This window comes from Castor canadensis, chromosome 5 (genome assembly GCF_047511655.1).
Source record: "Castor canadensis chromosome 5, mCasCan1.hap1v2, whole genome shotgun sequence".
Classification (NCBI taxonomy): Eukaryota; Metazoa; Chordata; class Mammalia; order Rodentia; family Castoridae; genus Castor; species Castor canadensis.
The window spans coordinates 83,230,882-83,247,292 of record NC_133390.1 but is presented as its reverse complement, the minus strand read 5'-3'; the positions used below and the strand labels follow the sequence as shown (position 1 = coordinate 83,247,292).

At 43.5% G+C, this 16,411-nt stretch overlaps 1 non-coding gene across 1 annotated transcript; it reads right to left on the bottom strand.

Annotated features, from left to right (window-relative positions):
- Nucleotides 1-9,121: 9,121 nt before the first annotated feature.
- Nucleotides 9,122-9,228, bottom strand: LOC141423564 (U6 spliceosomal RNA). The gene has a single exon (XR_012448409.1). It is a non-coding gene; the product is annotated as a U6 spliceosomal RNA (small nuclear RNA).
- Between the last annotated feature and the right edge of the window lie 7,183 nt (nt 9,229-16,411).

Here is a 16,411-nt window from a genome sequence, read left to right as displayed (position 1 = left end):
ATAGCTGGATAAGAGGGGAGAGGAGGAGCTGATAGAACATCAGATGGGTTCTTTGGGTCAAGGGAGTTTGAGAGCTTTTTGCAAAGGATCACCATGGTCTGGGTATCTAGCCTATATTTGCTCAGCTATTCTGGGTGGTCTGTTAGGAAAAAAAACAGTTGAACATGTGGAACTTCCATCCACTTTCCCTCCTATTTACAGAACATATCTAACTGAAGAATGGTATTATAATTAAGGCTCCCTCCTTCTGGCCATCTTTCCTCATCTCCCAGAGGATACTGTGGCCAAGCCTAAGTATAGTAAAACTTGAGTCACTTTTGCTGAAGACTTTCTGGATCAAGATCTTTTTAATGTTTTAATAAGCAGGCAAGGTGGAATCCTACCTGGATCCTTGAGGCTTGATTCCCCATCTAAAAAGGGAAACAAGGGAAAATTGGTCACTTTAACAGAGGTTTCTCCTTTCACCTAGGTTTCTCCTCTCCTAGATGAGGAGAAACTCTATGTGGGAGAGGGCGTCCCTGTCTCCCTTACTCTCCTGCCACTGCCACCTGCTAAGGTCATGGAGGATTTTTAGGTATTTTGGGTGCAGCCACCCACTGAAATGACCTTTGACCAACTTCTTATCTATTTTGACTTGCCTGTTTGCCCTGTGATCCAGGTACCTGGCTCTCCTTTACCAGCTAAAGGCTTGTAATTTAAAAATAACTCTGTCAAAGTAACCAAGAGGGCTTGCATGACCAGAGGGAGGACTCCTGCAGAGGCGTGGATGGGGACTCCTGATGAAGTAGACTTCTGTCCCCCTATATATCCTGTGAAGCATACATGCTTTTTATGAAAAGAGAGAGTGCATCTGAAGGCTTTTGCTGTGGTAAGGGGCAAAAACCTGTAAGGTCTCTGCCTTTTAACTTTTTTTTTTTCTTTCTTTCCCTGAGAGCAGGCTGTAGAACCTCCGTGCACTGAAGTCTGGTTCCATCCACATAGCATTGGCCCCTGAGTTCTCTCAGGTTGCCAGCTTTACAGCTGTAAAGGTCTCAGAGTTTTTCCTCAGGTTCCCAAGGGAGAAACCCTCCTTTATGAGAGAGAGAGAGAGAGAGAGAGAGAGAGAGAGAGAGAGAGAGAGAGAGAGGGAGAGAAGAGACAGGTCAGCCTGAGAGTCCACCATAGCTAGGCTATTGTGGGGGGGGGCTCACCTGGAGAACAGACTCCATCGAGTGCTGGACAGTCACAGTCACGTTCCTAGGCAGCCTTTCCCAGTTTGGCACACACAACCTATACTGACCTTGGTTCAGAAAAAATGTCCCTTCGTGCATCGCCAAATATGATGTACAGATGACACGTGCAGGAATTTCAGGTCCTCAGGGTTCTTGAGCCCACTCTGAGAATGAAAGCACAGGAAGACTCTAGCAGCAGAGGTCAGAAAGATTTTATGTGTAGGGAAGAGAAGAGAAAGACTGAATAGTGAGGAATGCAGGGGGACCCAGAAACCGGTGGTCCCATGGGTAAGGTTGGAGATTGGGTTTTTATAGCCTTTTTGCATTGCCTGAGGGCAGAGATGTCTTTCAGGTGTAGACAGAGGTTTCCTGGGAGGGAGAGGTGTCTCTTTGACCACTTATCACCTTTGGGGACCTTCTGTTGTCCTTCCTTCACTTTGCCTTAAGGTGGTATAATTCTTACAGTTTATCTCAACTTCAGCTCCCTGCATCTGTATACTCACAGTTTTCTTCAGCCCACTTCTGCTTCCCTCATCCCTCTCAGATATTTTTTCTGAGAGTAACATACAGAAAAAAATGCATGTACACCTCAATATTTGTTTTCTAAGGGATTCAGTCCAGAAGAAGTCCTAGAAAAGGGCTATATAACTTGCCTGGCATTTGTGAGGTCTTGGATTCCATCCCCAGCACTGCAGCACAGAACAAAAAGGTGGTGGTGGGGTCTTCTCTAAATTAAAAATTTGAAGCTGGTAATAAGAACTCCATCACTGATAGTCCCTGATGTGATGCTGCAATTATTAAAACTTTCACCAGTGGAAAATTGGAATGGGATGTCAGTGGGAAGGAGTGCACAAGCAGAGGCAGTGCCTCAGGGGCTTTAGGAAATACTAATTACATGAACTTTGGAATGGGATAACTATTTGGGGAAGGTGTTATTAATCATTATAGACAGTAAAAGACTGGGGGGGTGACAAATTGCCAATATATGACAAATGTGAAAGCCAGATGGCCTATTTGGCAGCATAGAAAATGATTCATATATCTAGCGACCAGAAGGAAAAAAAATCTGAACCCCCGCAAGTTAATTATATAAGTGGCAGAGTTCCAGAGAAATTTTAGATTCTCAACCTGACCACGTTTGCTACCCAATGTCAAGTCCTTGACTGGAAAAAAAACTAGGATGCTGAGACTTGAAATGGGGCCACCTGGATTGATGCATTTGGCAATCTTAAACTTCCAGATTCCCCTGAACACTGGAGCAGTCCATTATTTCATGTTAAAGGCTGATGTTCCTTCTCTCTTAGGGATGTATGTTGAAGTTTGATGTGTAGATTTCTGCATTATAAGACAACACATATGTCCCATTGCTCGCCATTGGTTTACTCACTCGGCCACCATTGAAGGGAGATTATCTGTAAGTGTAATCACCCTTCCAAGGAAGTAAGGATCATGGGGACCACCCTAGAGTCTAGAGTCTGCCTGCCTTAGAATATGCACAGAATTCTTTTGCAGCACCTTTCCACAGGGGAGGGAAAATGCTAAGGTTAGTTTATGGGTCAGTTGGTATGTGGGTGCAAGGCAAAAATAAACAGCTGCTACATGGCCTTCAGGACTGCAATGAGGGAATTCTTTCCTAATGACAGTGTCACAAAGTGCACCTATTCATTCTCTACGTGAAGAGAGAGAGGTGGCCTGAAGTGAAGGCAGACAGAGACTCATGGGAGCTGGTGAGTAGCTTGGCCAGTTGGTCAGGCACTTGATAGGAGAAAGACTGGAAGACTGAGGATGCTCATGTGTCTGGGGGAGAGGTGTGTGGACCAAGGCAGTGGGGATGGAGTATGTTAGTTAATGCCCAGCAAAGAACAGTTTTCATGGTGGTGGGGGGTACACTAATAATCAATTCAACAGAAAGTCTCTTCTAGTAGTTCTTGACCAGGCTCTGCCCTCAGCTGCAGTAGTGTTGGTACAATAAATTCATGAGTAGAGTAGCCATGGTAGCAGTGATGAAGGTGAAACATGTGCCCAACAACATGGGCTGTTCTAGCTACTGCACTGTTGGGAGTCCAACAAACCACATACAGGAACCAAAGATAAGCACTCTTCTCCTCTATGGTACCAGTCTTCGCCTTTACCCTACAGAGAAAGAAAGTATTACTTGTTTCCCCCAGAAATAAAATTCTATTCTTTAGGTTATTCTAAAAATCCTTACTCCCAGGAGAAATGTTCCATGAAGGGTTGCTTAGGGACACTGCAAGAGAACCACTTGAGAGGCTTGCCACGAGCACAGATTTCCAGTCCCCACCCAGAATATGGAATATGGAGATTTTGGTTAATGGCTGTTATGACTTAAGTGGTTTTATGACCTCCAAAACTCATGTTGCAACTTAATCAATAATTAATTCTAATGTTGAAACAATCTCCAATAATTCTAGGATTAATGCTGTAATAAAAAGCTTTTGGGCCTTTTAGGTTTCTGCTCTCCTGTGCTTTTGCTCTTCCAGTATGTGATGACTCCACAAGAAAACTCTTGCCAGATGTTAGCACCTTGATCTTGGACTTCCCAGCTTCAAGAACTGTGAGCCAATAAATTTCTGTTCATTATAAATTACTCAGTTTCATGTATTCTGTTACAGCAGCACAGAACAGAATAAGACAATGAACTTTCACTACACTATTCAATATTCTATGAAATTTCTCCAAGAAAATAATCCAGTTGTTTTGAGAAGGGAAATGAAAATTCGAACTAGGAAGAAGCATCCAAACTGAGAATTCACTTTACCATCAGTAGGACAAACTCGTTATTTAATTACAAACACCAGAGTGGCTCAAGTGTTATAGTGCCTGCCTAGCAAGCATGAGGTGCTGAGCTCAAACTCCAGTACCTTCCCCCCAAAAAACATAAACCACATTTACAGGATTGCATGTGAGCCTAGCGTTATACTCTATGTTGTGATGAGAATGAGAAGCATGAAGTTTAGATAAGGAGGACAAAAAAATTGATATAAAACATTATAATTAAAAGCCTAGAGATGTCTAGCTTCTTTCTTTTACAGATATGCAATAGAGGGTTATTATTATTATTATTATTTTTGGTGGGACTGAGGTCTGAACTCAGGGTTTTGCATGTACAAAGCAGGCACTCTTCTGCTTGAGCCATGCCTCCAGTCCATTTTGCTCCGGTTAGTTTAGAGATGGGGGTGGGGGGGTGTCTCATGAACTATCTGTCTTTGCCGGCCTCGAACCATGGTCTTCCTCATTATAGGATTACAAGTGTGAGCTTCTGCACCTGGCAGAAGGTCAATTTTACACAACTTGGTTCAGCTGAGAACCAGGTCTCCTGAGCCTGGTGCACTAAGCAGGGTCTGATGAAATGTCACCACGGATGATGCAAACAGTGAGGGCTCTAAGAATTCAGAGAAGACCTGCAGTGGACAGTGGGAGTGAATGGAAGCCAGGGCCCTTGGCTGGACTCTGTGAGGAGATAAGGCTCACAGGGCCAAGATGCATGTTCAAGAGTGTCCAAGCAATGGAGGGAGGGTAGTGCCCAAGAATCCAAGGTCAGGAACGTCAGGAATCCCAGCACCTTACACCTGCCTAACACTTTACAAAGCTCTGAAATAAACGTTATAGCCCCATTTCATTCATACAGAATCCCACACTGCCTTTCAACCTTGGGACTATTGGGTATAAGAACTCTGGACACTGGGCAAGGCATTCAGAGACCTCAGGAACAGGAGAGAGAAGAACACTGGGAGCCAGGGAAGGATGTGAAGACAAGGCCTCGAGGAGACTGCTGGGCAGAAGAAGGCATTGTGCCCACAGGATCAGCTAGCATTTGGGCAGGGAAGAGGAGAGTGGGACTGATTGTGGGACATGGCTGTTCCAGAAATCAAGGAGAGAGGTGGGCAGTCTGGTTTGGGACCTTCTTTTCACTTGTGGAATGATCAGCTGTGATGGGAGGGTAGAGTGGTGTTGTCGGGGAAGACCCTGGGCACAGGGAGCTGTGTAGGGCAGCACCCTAGGTGGGATACAAAGCAAGTCCCAGTCCTAGCAGAAATCAAGGCTGAAGTCCCATTCTAGCAACTGGGAAACACCTACCAGTCACACGGATAATAAAAGGAGGCACTAGCCTTTGAAGATTATAGAGCTGTCTCTGAGTGAGCATAGTCGGTGATGATTTGGAGCCTAGCTTGAGAGGTTTATGGATAGGGTAGAAGAAAATAAAATTGAAGGAGGGAGATAGGTCTCAAATATCAGGCTGAGGACTTTGTCTTTTATGTCATAGTAGCCAATGGGAAGCTACTGGAGGTGCAGATCACAGCTGGGAGGACACCTGAAAAAAAGATATGATCAACATCACCATCCCAGGGATGTGTAACTCTGCTCCCACCCCCCACATAGTTGGGTCTGTCTTGATTCTCTTTTGAACGCATGTAGGAGAATGGAGAATTTGGTAGACATGTTGATATTGCTTGAGTAAGTATTGATAGAGTTAGCTGTTGAAACTTGGATGGACGGAGAGTCAAGGCACACAGAGAACCCAGCAGGATGGCTGGGAGAAGTGGGAAAGCTACACTGCCTGAAGGATGATATCTAGAATGGTTCCATTCTGCCATCTAGTGGACACAATGGGAAAAGCTAGATTCTGAGCAAAACTGTTGATTTTTATCCTGATTTTGTTGTCAGCATCTGTAATTTACTGAGTGTTTTCTGATTAGTATAATTTAAACACTTTACCAAGTTCACTTATGAACATAATCACTTAACTTTGTAAAGGAAATAACAATCCAGTATTCTAAATGTTAAGCACTAGAACTGCATTTCCCAGGACCTTTGTGTGAATTTCAAAGATTACGTAGAGGGAAGCGACAATGCTTTGGAGTGCACTTCTGGCCCATCCATCCCATCGACATTCTCCATTCTCACATAGCACTCTCTGCGTTGCTTTCATACACAGACTGGGAGAAGCCCAGAGCCTCTGAGTGTGATGTCTTTACCCAAATACTGGGCAAAATCAGTGGTGGGGAACAAAACTATTCCATTCATTAAAAAAAACAATGTACAAGAACTTAAAATGTTGGCGTAACCAAGCGAGATATTTCTTAAGGACTGTGTACTTGGATTCATTTTTTGCTGGACTTTATGCTTGGGTTTCCTCTGTGTTGAGTTTTAAGAGCATTCCCTAGGTATCCATGGAGATTTGTCCAGGGTGAAGACACTGACAGCCAAATCTCCCCCCAAAGTTAGGACTAGCACAAACCCAAAGTGGCTTGTGATGTTCTGGAGCTGTTTGCTCTTCTTACTACTATTCACAATAATACTATAATACAATACAATATTACTAGCTTCTATGTATGCCAGACACTGTTCTTGTTTTTGCATATTTTGCTAATCCTCCCACTAACTCTCCAAAATAAGCAAAATTATCTTCAGTTTAGAAATAAAGATGGTTGCTGATGACCTTCCATGAGCAAATCTCAACTGTGCTCACTGCCTGGTGGTGAATACTCATGGACTGGCTGGCTGACCCTTGTAAGTCAGTTTCCTTCCCTGCAGATGAAAACAATTTTGACTGAGGGATGTTCTCTAAAGGTGACTCTGTGGTCCCTGGCAGCTGGGCATTGTCTGGGGCTGAGGTTATAGACCTTGGAGACAGCCCTTCCATTTGGTATACACTGCAAGTGATCCGGGGTGTGACTCTTTCTATCCCTCTACATCTCCATTACAGACGTTTTGGCAACAGTGTCATCCCCATCTTCACTGTTTGCTCCTGGCATAAGGGGACCTGAGGGCTGGACAAGTGCCCTAAAGAGGAATTTTGTTGGGAGGACAGGGGTGGGGCACATCTCTGAGCCAGTTGGGATGAGGACTTAAACTAAGATATACTTCAATCTAACAGACAGCTGTGTCCAGCTGCCCTTGGAGCCCTCAGTGTTAAGTGAGATTTCCAGAGGGCTTCTAGGTGGCATTGCCTGTGCTCCATGCTGCTCACACAGTGCCCCACACCTGCTCTGAGAAGGGCCTTTGGGCAGCCAGTCAGGAGCTGACACTTGCTCACTGTCTGCTGGGTCAGGAAACTGTGCCTCAACCATCAACTACAGGCTCCTCTGCTTTTGTACCTGTCTTCCAGCCTGGGGCCTATCCAGCCCCAGGATTCCCACCTGAATAGAAACTCTCCTGCATTCTTAACTCTCTAGAGAGCATTTCTTTCCTGACCTCAGTCTGGGGCTGATCACGTTGGGCTCTTTATTCACAAGATCTCCTTCCTAGTCTGACTCTTGAGCAGTGGAAGGTAGAGACCACTCTTATTTAGAGAGAGAGAGAGAGAGAGAGAGAAAGAGAAAGAGAGAGAGAGAGTGTGTGTGTGTGGCAGCTACAGAGCAGGAATGTGGTAGAATCAAGCTGTAGAATGTGGCCAAGTAACTCTTGCTCTACCTCAGTTTCCCCATATGGAAATGGTGCTACGACCCTTAGTGGGCTGTGAGGATTGAATTCTGATAGACACCCAACATCTTACCAGGCAGAAGATAGCTGCGGTGGATGTTGTTCCAGTGTCTAACAGAGTTCTGGGGATATAACAGGTGTGCATTAGACATAACTGATCAAGTTATCAAGTCCTTGTGGAGACAGGCAGGGTGCACTTGCTTGTTCCCTTGATTTTTCCCATATGGGAGAGCAGCGACAATGTGGGAGAGCTCCAAACAGTTGGGATATGAACATTACTTAGAGGAGCGAAAGAGAGGCAAAGAAGGGAGAGTGAGAAGAGAGAAGGCAGGCAGAAGGGAGGGTAAGAAGGTTAGGCACAAAAAGAAAGGTGGTTTTCTTGGACGAACAGCGAGTAGGACTCTGGACTCCATGTGGACATTTCTTCCCTGCACTCAGGAGTTTGAGAAGCCCCAGCGGTGAGGGGCCAGAGCTCCTTAAGCAGAAAGCGGCTGAGGGACCTCAGCAGGGCGGGTCTGCACCCTGGGAGGGACCTGGGACCTGCTGGGGACACCGGGACCAGGGGGCAGCTGCACTGGTGTGCGGGCTCTGCAGAGTTTGGTTTCAAGGAGAATGGCTCCAGGTTAACCGCTGAGAGATTTACGTTTAGATTTGTTCATTTAGGCTGGGGAGAGGTGGCTCACGCCTGTAATCCTAGTTGTAGGGAGGCAGAGATCGAGAGGATCAAGTTCGAGGTCAAACAAACAGTTTGCGAGACCCCACCTCAACCAATAAAAGCTGGTGTGATAGTGCGCTCCTTTCACCCCAGCTACAGCTTAAGCATGAATAGGAGGATCCATTTAGGCCTTCCCTGCAAACTTGTGACGCCCTATTGGAAAAAATAACTAACGCATAGAAGGGCTGGGTGTGTGGCTCAAGTGGTAGAGCACCTACCTAGCATGAGTGAGACCCTGAGTTCAAATTCCAGTGGCACCAGGGTGAAGAAAAAAATGAGACAATTGTTACTTTAAAAATTAGTTTTAGAGTTTCTTGTATTTACTTTTAATTTTTACTATAAATTTCCACTTACTTTTAACTATTTAGTTTTCTAATTATTTAATTTTATACTCTTTCAGTTACTTCATTTTCAAAGTTACATTTTAAAATTTATTTTCCATTACTTATCTTCAGTTATTTATAGTCCTGTCATTTTGAGGGCTACATATGTGTGCATTAAATACCTTTAGAATGGTTATTTATAGTTATTATTAGACTTGTAGCAACTAGTTTTTCATAGCTAGTCTCTTTCACTTCTTATAATTTTGAATAGAGTTGCTTTCAGTCTCTTTTTTGTCTTGGGATTATTTAATTCTGAGTTATTTTCAGCATGACTTGTTTTTAGTTATTATAGCTTTTAGTTATTTTTACATATGCTTAGTTTTTAAGTATTCTTAAAATTATTTCCAGACTTACTTAAGTTTTTTTTTTAATTTATGAAACGCTTCACAAATTTGCATGTCATCCTTGCACAGGGGCCATGCTTATCTTCTCTGTATCGTTCCAATTTTAGTATAAGTACTGCCAAAGAGAGCACTTACGTAAGTTTTGAGTTTTTTAATTTTCAGATATAGTCAGAGGTTTTCAACTATTTGGTGTTTGAGGTAACTTCAGAGTTATTTATCATCAGTTATTTTCTTAATTTTTAATTTTTTTCTGTCCTTGACCTTATTTGTTTTAAGATGCATTTATTTTTAGAGTTCTTAGTTTTAGGATTATAGTTGATCTCAGTATCTGCAGAGGGCTTCCAGCACCCCTGTGGACACCAAAATCTACAGGTGCCCAAGATCCTTAAATAGTGTAGCATTTGGGTATATCCTAGGCATATCCACCCATATATAATACCTAATGTAAATAGGTGAATATATAACACAATGTAAATAGTTACTGTGCTGTATTGTTTAGAGAATAATGTCAAGAAAAAAACTCTGTGCTTGTTTAGTACAGCTGCAATTGGAAAGCATATTTCCTGTCTGCATTTGATTGACTCCTTAGATGCAGAAGCCATGGATATGGAGGGCCATTGATGTATGCTGATTGTTTTAGCACATAATTTAATATAAAGGATTGTTACTCAGCCACTGAGAAGGAAAAAGGCAAAAAGGTCAATATTGGGGTACCAGGAAGAGTTCAACTATAAGAAGCAGCTACTACCCCAGAGCTAACGGGACAAAAGGCAGAGCTTGGATTATCACAATTCAAAAACCTGGAGGTGACCCCAGGGCTGGGGTTGGCGGCCTGAGGAGGAGGAGAAGGGCCTGCCGATGGCACAGGAAGGGTGCAGAAGGAAGGGTGTGGCTAGAGGGGCTGGTGAGGTGATTATAGGGGTCCCAGGAGATTGGCAACCTGGAGCCTCTGCATCCATGGGAGCCCACTGCAGTCTCAGGAGACCTTCGCTAGGCGTAGGCTGACAGGACATGGCCTGTCCTCTGGCAAGGAGAAAATGGCTGCTGGGTAGCACCAACCAGCACTCTTAGCTTTGGGGCTGCGTGGTTTTAGAGTTAGTTTTGGACTTAGTTCCTTTGCAATTGTCAGGGGTTACTTATTTTTATGTTTTCCCGGCACATGGGATCTGGCAGAGTCTTCAGTCCTCTGATTGTTTCTGGGATTTGGTGGATCACCAAAACCTGACAGAGTCTCTCAAGAGACTCAAGAAAACCACTTTTGAAATCAAGAAACCAAAAGGAATGTGGTTCACTTTGTTCAGAAGGAAGCCCCTTGACTAGGTGGCCAAAAAAGGGCAAAGATTAAGGAACAGACTGCCAGGAAGGGGTTCCTTGGAGCAGTTGTCCAGCAGACAATAGAAAAAGGTTTCCTCTGTGAACATTTTCAGAAAGTGAAGCTGTGTTGCTGGCACCCCCTTCCACTCCTCTTCTAACAATGAAGTATCTTTTCTGATGGACACAGAACATATTTCAAACACTCAGGAAGATGATGTTTTGTGGTAGCTTAGCCCTCCCCATGCCCCCACTCCCTAAAATTATGCCACAAACAAATAAAAAGGAAATGAAAATATTTCTTACTCAGGGACAGAAGTATTGCAGAGGGAATAGGGCAGGTGCCTGCCATGATCTGAAGTGAAGGGAGAGGTGAGTGGCTTGGGATCTAGTTTTCATTGTGGTCAGCAAAAGGGCCAGGGTATGGGGGGATCTCATGCACAAGCAGGATTTGTGTGATTTTAACTTTCTTACTGGTGCCAAGAAAGGGAGTACATACTCATAACAGTTTGCCCAGATACAAAGCACAAGGGGAAGAGGGTGGTGGGGCTTAAAAATTGTCAGTGATCAAACATCAAAAAATGGAACCTCACTGAATGTGATGGCTCATGCCTGTAGTCCCAGCTCTTTGGGATGCTGAGGTGGATGCTACAAGTTCGAGACTAGCCTGGACAGCATGATGAGACCTCATCTCAAAAAGCAAACTAATTAATTAATTGAAAAAATGAAGCCAGACTCTATTATAGTTAGCGTATTGTGGGGCTGACCTCTCCACACTTATCAAATCACAAAATATCTTTCCTGGTGGGGAGAATGTGTTCAAATTTGTAGACTATAACAGTTATTATTTGTACAATAAAAGAAGTCTTCCCGAATCTATGGGAAATGTGTTCTACTTGAATTACTTTTTTTCTTCCTGAATTATTTTTCAATCCGTATTATTCCAGTTTGACCATAAGAATGCTTATTTATGTATGTGTGTATTCAACTAATTCAATACCTGTTTTCTGAACACTTGCCCATCCAAGAAGGTTCTAACACTAGGTGAGATGAGGGAGGTATGAGGGTGAGTGAGGAGCTCTCAGACCAGTGGGGGACAGAGGTGGAAAGAAAGAACCACACTGTGACAAATACTCTGTGGGCACAGAACATTGTCACTGACTTTCCTGATGGAGTCAAGGCAGGTGGGTGTCTGAGCTGGGTCTTATGGAGCCAGGGTTTTCTTCAGGTGGAGAAAAGAAGTGACCCTGGGGGTAGCAGGGGGCAGGAAGGAGCCTGCACACCAGGGAGGATGAGTTTAATGGGGCCACTAGGCACAGGCTCAGAAAGGCACTAACACTAGGGCTGGCCCTGGTCCCCACAGGTACAGCTCCTGACCACAGTGGGACCCCACCACAGGAGCCAGTGCTCCTCCTGCTCTCACTGTCTCCAACACAATACATTTCTGGAAAACCTTCTGGGTTGTTTCCTTCTCCCACCCCCACTTTCTCCTGTCCATTGGGGCTAAGTTCCCTTCCTCCTTCACTTTTCCATCCCTGCTTCCTACACATCTATAGGAAAAGAGAAGAGCCAAGACCAGCCAGCTGTGAGGGACAGATGACATCTGGGAAGAGATGAGCAGGCAGACCCCCTGTGGGAATCTGTTAGGAGATTCTGGGTGGAATCACTCATAATCTCCTGAGCTGCAGTCAGCAAGTGTTGAAAAGCTGCAGGGATACAGTTCACAAAGCAGGGACTTGGTTTAGACCTAACCAAAGCTTGTGAACTTAAATATTTAAAAAGCACGCAGAGCCCTTTGTTGTGCTAACACATTTAACATTTCTACCAGGTCCAAAGAAATTGTGATCCCATCCAATTGATGATGGTGTATTTTTCACACCTTTTATACTACACATCCATACCCTCAGTCCCAAATGTGTGCATGTCTCAGGAGACTTCTCTGTTCATCCCATCAATCACAGTTATCCATTTCTCTACAAGAATGTGTCAGAGCCTCAGATGACTTCCTACTTTAGCTGAACAGTGAACCTTCAGGATTTAGACCATTGCCTCAGGAAACACCACTTGAATATTTTAAACACGTTTGACCATTGAACAGCCAGCTGCTCATTACTGAAACACAGCCAAAGCATCCTCAGTCCTCTGGATCCGAGCCCTTTCCTAAATCTATGAAAGTGTCCATGTTTGCAGGTGCTGGAAGAAGGCAAAGGGCTGGGACCTCCCAGGCTGCCCAGGAGAAGCTTCTCTGACAATCATGTATCACAGCTGAGTGACCAGAGGAGCCTCTTTTGCATCAGTCATTCCTGGATGTCCCCAAATGCTGCCCCAGGTGATGCAGGACACAGCTTCTCTGCCCTTCCCCTTTGGCCCAGTGGACATTGTGTCCTCTTCTCCATGGTCTTACCCACAGTAGCCACCCAGGAAATAGTTGTTGGTTGAAATGTGGTTGTGACACATTCTTAATGTACTGTAAAAGAAAAAAAAGGAGAACTTCTATGGGTAGAACTTTTGTTATCTTTCCATTTGTTCAGATAAGAAAGAACTCAGAAAAATGAGATAAATGTCTTCTAAAAACTTTTGGAAGAGTTGTTCACATACTCTATGGTTTTATAATGTTGCCTGTTGTTCCCTAGAGGAACCCAGATGACATGCTTTAGCTGAAATGGCTAGACTAAAGGAAGCCCTGATCCTGTACAATTTGGTGTCTGAAATCATACTAAACACTAGCTCGTGCATTATGCAATATTTAGAGAAACAGAAATCATCCAAGTCAGCATTTCCAAAGTGTTTTTCAGAACCAGCAAGAGAATACAAGACACCAGCAGTTTTCTCCCTTAAGTTGTTCTCTTGGGGGAAAAATAACATCAATAATAACAGCAAGAAAACAAACCCTGAGACTCACACACTCACACCTAGGAGGCAAGTTCTCTACCACTGAGCACCACCATAAGTCACATACATTTTTTTTTTGGTGGTACTGGGGGTTGAACTCAGGGCCTCATGCTTGCTAAGCAAGTACTCTGTCACTTGAACCACTCCACCAGTCCTTTTTGTGTTGGGTATTTTTGAGATTGGATCTCAAGAACTATTTGCATGGGGCTGGCTTTGAACCACAACCCTCCTGATCGCTGCCTCCTGAATAGCTAGGATTACAGGGTGAGCCACTGGCACCTGGCATGTGGAGAGTGGATTGTGAGAAGCCTGTGAGAAGCCTATGAAAAATGGAGATAAGCTAGGTGGGATGCAGCTCAACAGCTTTTCCTAAGATGTTTATCTGTAGGTTGAGATTGGCATAGCCCTGGCCAAGAAGAGGAAAATGCAGAATAGCTGCTTCTTCTAAGTTGTTTATGTTCAGAGAAGCAGGAATGCAGGTTTCTCCTGTTACAATGTCATGCCCCTCCCTGAGAACCCCTGCTCCACCCTGTTTACCACTGAATATAAAAGACTCACTGAAGGAGGATGCACAGCTATTGCTTTGGGGCTTTTGTTTTGGGGGCTTTTGCTTGAAGCTTTTTTTGCTTTTTGGCTTTTTGATGTGGGAGGCTTTTGGAAGGGAAAAGAATTGCTGAAGGAGAATTGCTAAAGGGGAATTGCTAGCAAGCCTGAGGGCTGAGACTTTAAGAAAGATAAAGAAAGAACATGAGACAGTACAAGTCTGCAGTAAGAATTTTATACATAAGCTTTAGAAAAACTAAGTTAAAGAAAAGCTAAAGAGAACATGGGACAGTGAAAGTCTGAGGGCCAGGACTTTAAGAGTTATGCATATGCAGTTTTTAGGCATGGCTGCTGTTGTTTGCAAGTCTGAGCACTGAGGCTTTAAGAAAGCTAAAGAGAGAGCATGGGACAGTGCAAGCCTGAGGGCAAAGACTTTAAGAGAGATTATGCTAAAGAAAAGCTAAAAGAAAACTTGGGACAGAGCAAGTCTAAGGAAAGAGGTTTTAAGCAAGGTTTTAAGGAAGGACTTTAGAAGCAAGGTTTTAAAGTATTGTAAAGGAGTAAGGTTTTAAAGAATAAAGATAGAGAAAAGAAACAGAGTAATATAAAGAGGTTAATAGAGAAAAGAAGCAATGAGGGTTGTGCATCTCCACCCGAGCGCCCAACAACCCTGATCCCAACTTTCTGTCTGTCTATCCTGTGTCTTTTCTGCATCTTCAGTCTCCCCCAGTTAGCCCCAGTTAGGTTTGGTAATAATTAGGGGTAAGAGAAAGCTCGCTCCATCAAGGGAGCAAGAGGAGAAGCTCACTCCACTGGCATAGTCCCATACTTTTTAAAAACTCATTTCCAAAACTCTGACTGTAGAACTCTTTCCTTTGTGGAATGTTACATGCCATGCGTATTAGTAAGCTGCTATAACAAAAGACCCAATGTTATAATGACTTAAACAATATGCTTATTTCTGTCTTGTGGAGTTCAGGGAATGTAGAAAGACTTCTCTGTGGAGTTATTCAGGATTCTCAGGGTTCTTCGGCATCCTCTAGAACACTATCTTTATCTGTATGGCCACAACTGGGTCATGGGCATATCATTATTCACAAGTAGGGAAAAGACATTAAAGGATCACATATGCAATATTTTAAAACTCAACTTGGAAGTGGCACACATCACCTTCCCTCACATTCACTGGTGAAAACTTGGTCACAGAGTTACTCTTAGCTTCAAGAAACAAGTAGGAATTGTGGTCCCTAATGAGGAGGTGATTTCTATATTATTTCTTATAGCTATCACTGTATTAATATGTATCCTGATTGCCCCACTAGCCTTCAGCTGGGCAGGGGCTAGAATCCTAGTTTTCCAACCCCTTGTCCAGGGTTCTCATTACCACATTAACATTTCTATGCTCAGCCAACATGTTTGGAGTCCTCTGTCAGTGTGAGGATAGAAAGTTTTGTAAAACAGTTTCCTAATTTGGTTTACATCACTATCAGGCCTTCTTAACGGATAACTGTAGTGAGCTTTCTCGTGCTCCCTTGGTTCTCCCTGACCTAACTGTGTGTGGCTGGAGATGCAGAAAGGACAAAGGATAAAAAACAAACATGCATAAAAGTTGAGGTCAGGTGTGCTGGGCACTTGGATGGAGATGCACAACAGCCTCGTTGCTTTTTTATTTCTCTTCTCTTTACTCTGCTTCTTTTCTCTACCTTTAAAACCTTACTTCTAAAGTCTTCTTTTCTGTTCTTTAAAGTCTCTTTCCTTAGACTTACTCTGTCTCATGTTTTCTCTTAGCTTTTCTTTAGCATAATCTCTCTTAAAGTTTTTGCCCTCAGATTTGTATTATCCTATGTTCTGTCTTTAGCTTTCTTAAAGTCTCAGTGCTCAGACTTGCACTGTCCCCTGTTCCCTTCAATCTCTAGCATAGCTCAGCCTCAGCAGTAGCAGTGGCTTTCTGCGGCAGTCCCCTTGCAAACCGCCAACTAATCAATCCATCCCCCATCAAAAAACCCCCATCAAAAAAACCTCATGTCTTCCTTCAGAGAGTCTTTTAATCTAGTGGTAAATAAGGAGGTGGAGCAACAGTTCTCAGGGAGGAGTGTGACACTGTAACAAGAGAAACTTGCATTCCTACTTCTCTGAACATAAACAATTTAGGAAAGCAGTTGCACTGCATTTTGCTTATTCGCTCTCTTCTGTGGCTGGGGCCATGCCAAACTCAGCCTGTCGATTATTGGGTACAGCTGTGCTTATGTCAAGTTCTCGTAGGCTTCTCATAATCCACTCCCCACAGATAACCTTTCAGGTGTAACCTCACTACTCGTATCTTACAGCTTTGAATTATGTTGCTTTCATTTGTCAAGAAGATAGGTATTCTAATAAACACATGTAACAAACAGAGAAAAAGGTACTGAAATACAGCTCAAGGCATTTGAAAAGTGAGAATATGAAAAAGAAATGCATTACTAGAAATTTAATATGCATTAAGATAGTGGGTGTTGGGGCCATTAAGATTATGGAAAAAATAAAATTGGATTTTTACCTCATTTCTTAAAACATGAGGAATTGCTTATG